General features: G+C 35.0%; 1 long non-coding RNA gene across 1 annotated transcript; it reads right to left on the reverse strand.

Moving 5' to 3' along the window:
• Positions 1 to 1,384: 1,384 nt before the first annotated feature.
• LOC114660757 (uncharacterized) lies at positions 1,385 to 3,781 on the reverse strand. The gene is made up of 4 exons (XR_003717754.2): positions 3,550 to 3,781; positions 2,790 to 2,878; positions 2,548 to 2,709; positions 1,385 to 2,094 (listed from the first exon to the last, which is right to left on the reverse strand). It is a non-coding gene; the product is annotated as an uncharacterized LOC114660757 (long non-coding RNA).
• Between the last annotated feature and the right edge of the window lie 764 nt (positions 3,782 to 4,545).

Genomic DNA, 4,545 nt, shown 5'->3' on the forward strand with positions numbered 1-4,545 from the left:
GTTAGGCTTTCAATACGCCTGTGCGCGCAAATCGGGTAGGCACTGTCGCTACCCGATCTGCGTGCCTACCAGATTTGCGCACGCAGACGTGTTGAAAGCCTAGCATGCCGTAAAGTGTTCACGCATGCGTTAAACAGATTGGGCAGCACCGTAAAGTGAGCGATGACGTTTTCGTTCAATACGTATGCAATAACACACTCCGCATGCGCTTAATAATAAAAAAAAATATATACTAAATATTTAGCTTTACGGCATGGATCGCTCTCAACTGCACGTCGATACACAACGGGCAGTACAGTATTTTCGTTTAAATGCCGTAGTAGTTGACCATAATGATAATATTATTAAATATTCATTGTACGTTCTGTTTTCAGGGCTGAATTAAGCGTGTCGTACTCCTCGTTATAAACTTTAATTGTTTATCACTGAGATCGCTTCGTTTAGTTTACATAGCATTTCTTTTTTCAGTTCCCATTGTACAAAGAAGTATTTAACCATTGCATATGTTATTATAGTCTACATATAAAAAATAATTGACAGTTTTAAAAATAGATGTATTCAAGTACTTTATTGTCATTGAGTAACGCAACGAAATTACTCGTGTCAACTTCACGTTGCATTTAAATTCCAATGTGAAATAATTCAGATATATAACAATGCAATAAATAAAGTATGAACTAAAAACTGAGTAATCATACAAAATATGTTCAAAATATTGGCAAGATGCCATATAAAATGTTAAAAGTAACCAGGATGGTTTATTATTGCATAAATGCACAGCAGTACAGATTACACATTACCTACATTAATTGTACATGATCAATGAAAATGATTTCAGATTGAGGAGATATACGAGTTCAATAAGTTTATTGGAGTTGGAAAAAAGTTTTTTTTTGTCTATTTGTAGCATACAGATTGATAATAATAATTCTTTGCATTTATATATCTGAAATGCCTGCCAGATGGGAGAAGCTCAAACAAGTTCTGTCCAAGATGAGTGTTCTCCTTGATGATATTTTTAGCCCTTCTTACACTGGGAATCTTGTATCGATGATCAAGTGATGACGTTCCATTGAACGTCTTGTGATGTTTTTATGATCCACTACTGGGTTTTTTTGGCAGGTTTGGTGCAGCTGTTGTACCAGGCTTTCATGCAGTTAGTCAAAATAAGTGTGTATATATGTAAAAATGAACTGTTGATGCACTTTTCATCCCTGGAAAAACTCTTTAAAAATAACTTTACATATTATTATTAATGAAATACACATGTCATAGGGCATCATGGTTTACAAAACTTTGTTACGGTGATACTAGTGGATTTCAAGAAAAAAAAAAAATCTTCATTTCATGTCTAACCTACATAAAGCACAACCCCAGCACCATCTTCTGTCATACTATTGCTCGTCTTGTACTCAAATTTAAATGGCTTTTATTCACCCATATAGTGTCTTAAATGTGAGTTAATAACTAAATAATGAAAAAGGAAATACACTTTTCATGCAAATTTTATTGAATAAATGTTATGAGAACAACAAAAGTGAACAACGTGAGAACAATGCACCTAAAAAAAACATGTCAAATGTACAAAAAAAAAAAAAAAATGTAAAAAATCACCACATAGCTTTAACATATTTTACCCAGAGCACAGAAAATTGTTACATTTTTTGCTATTTTGATCATTAAAATTATTCCACAAATAACTTCTCTAACATATTTTAATACTAACAAAGCCCAAACTGCTAAACTGCTTAACAAATATATATAACTTTGTGAAAACGAAAATATATATATACACAATTAAAAAGTACACACAACAGAAAAATTGAAAGGTCCTACTCCTTAAATATATCTGGATGGTCAGATGGCCCTGTTGAAGAACACATAAAGGTCAAGTTGGTCAGGATGATTGACAAAACAACGTCTCAGGGTCACAAGGTCACAGCCTCCCCAGGCCCCTGTGGACATTCTCAGCAAGCATACTGTTGTAGTGTTAATCCAATTGCAGCTCCATTTCAAGAGGGTCTTCAGAAATCTCTCTTCAGCACCACAGTCAGTTGCACAAGACTTGACCAGGGTGCATGGCAAAGGGCATCACTGGACAAAAAAAACCAATGGTTATTATCTGGTGTAAATCTTTCAAAGTGTATGCAGTTCCATTCATAAAGCAGAAGTAAATCGTTAACTGATAGAAGTGGGAATTAAGCAGAGGTGAAGTTTAAAAATGGAGTTTTAAAAGTATTTTGAAAGGTTTTTCATTTATAGCCGGCATTCTATATTTTTGGTATACATGTGCAAGCTGCTTCACCAGTTCTTTCATAAGCAAATTAGTGGTTGTGGATTAAAGATTACACTAAGGAGTTTTGGGGGAGAGACAGTACCAAATACAGGAAGGGACTAAATTGTTCAGAGCTTTTTATGTAATGAATAGTATAGTACTTTAAAATCAATTATGAAGGAGACAGCCATCCAGTTTATTAAAGCTAAGATCAAGTAAATGAGCTTGGAATATGGAGAAAAACAAAATGTAAACAAAACAAGATACATTACCCCAGAATACTTGGCAATGCCGCAGTAGATTCAGACCCAAGACTCAAATGAAGGATTCTGGAAGCACTGGGCAGTAGCATCATCTTCTATTCCAACAGATATCACAGCATTCCCTCCTTCTTTAATTGCTGCCCTATCTTTCTGTTAAATTCTTCCACTTCACTAAGGCAAGTAAAATATAAAAATAATAAACAAGAAATATTTAAACGCTTACTTCAAACATTCATAGACTTGACTTTTACCTGATACTGTATTCTGGGCCACCAAGAAATAAGTCTTCTGCCTCCTGTCCCGATACACCCTGTTGAGCAGCCAGGGCATGGATGATGGACTATCCAAAATTAAGAAAGAACAGAATGCAAAAGTTGCTTGCATGTAACTGAAATATGACCACATCACATTATAAGTGAAGGCATACACCAATTACCCAGTAACAAAGCATAATACCCCTAAGAATGTGTGCTTTATTTTGCAAATGAAACAGCCTGGTTTTGTTTCTATTGAAATTCATACAATGAGAAAAACACAACAGTTACTGGGATTGCAAGGATTCACACACAGACTAAGATATTGTGGTCTAATGTTGGGAGTTGCATAAGAAAAAACATATTTTAACATTCGTTAGTGGATACCAATTTACTTCTCTCTTTAAAAGAATTGTAAAATTTAGACACCTGATCTGAGATACATCTAGGCAGTTCAGTTTTTCATATTCCCAAAAAGAGAAAACCTACTAATCCATTAATCAAGTATAAATCAGTAAATAACAGGAAAGTCCACCTGAGCAGTTTTTTTAATAACACAATTTATTAAAAGTTTTGTATATTTCAAAATATTCATGCGCGTTCATTGAAATCAACAGCCTATTTAAAATGGTAAATTTTGTAATATTCCAATTATTAAACAAAACGTCAGATAATCCTAAATATATCTAGATTATATTACAGTATATACTGTATTCTCAAAAATTGAAAAGCATTCAATAAACATTACATACAGTACCTTTAATCATAAAATTCACGGACACACGTCGTATTTCACTTCGCTCTCTGACCGTTAAATTGTTGCTAAATTCTTCCCTGTAAAAGATTCTCTTTCAAGTCATTGTAAAATTGAAAAGTCTTCATTTTTTCAAGAAGTGAAAAATATTCTTCTGGCAGGAAAAAAATTCAATATGCTCCTATTCTTTACAGCGTTCTTCTTTGTCCTTCTCACTCGAATGGCGGAAGTTCTATTTGTTAATGCAGACCGAGATGGTGGTAACTTTATTTCTCATGTGTCGTAAAACATTCGACATGCGCAGAACAAATCGGGCAGCGTCGTGAAATGAATTTTAATTAAGCAGAGAGCGCGTGCGCGAGACAAATCGGATGGGGACTCGTGTCGCAAAGTAAAAAAAAACGCAGATCGTGCAGGGTCGTAATAGTTAAGCTCTGCACATGCATGCGCGCGCAAATCTGGTAGGCACCGCAGATCGGGTAGCGTCAGGCACGCAGATCGGGTAGCGAAATCCCTTATTCCCTCTGTTTCCTCATAGATAACGTCAGACTCCCATCCAACACCACGATTTACCTAGCATTCCACGTTTTAATTTCCAGTCCACCCCTATAAACTGTCCGTCTGCCTATTCTTCAATGTCTGTTGTTTTCTGAAAATATTGACCTTATTTTGTGTTGGCATTCAGTATACGGGGCTCAAAACCCCAAATCTTTATGTGAGTATTGTCTTTACTGCACAATACTAAAACCAGTATTTTAAAATCAATCCTGTAGCTAACTGGAAGCCGATATTGTGATCTTAATACTGCAGTAATGTGTTCTGTTTTCTTAATTTTGATAAGCATAATGGCAGCGACATTCTGAACAAATTACAATTTTTTACAAATCTTTTTGGATATACCTGAGAAAAGGGCTATGCAGTGATCTACTCTGCTGCAAATAAAGGCATGGATAAGTTTCTCCATGTCTGTCTTTGACATCATTCCTCTGATTTTAGAAA

Source organism: Erpetoichthys calabaricus, chromosome 11, assembly GCF_900747795.2.
Source record: "Erpetoichthys calabaricus chromosome 11, fErpCal1.3, whole genome shotgun sequence".
NCBI classification, from domain to species: domain Eukaryota; kingdom Metazoa; phylum Chordata; class Cladistia; order Polypteriformes; family Polypteridae; genus Erpetoichthys; species Erpetoichthys calabaricus.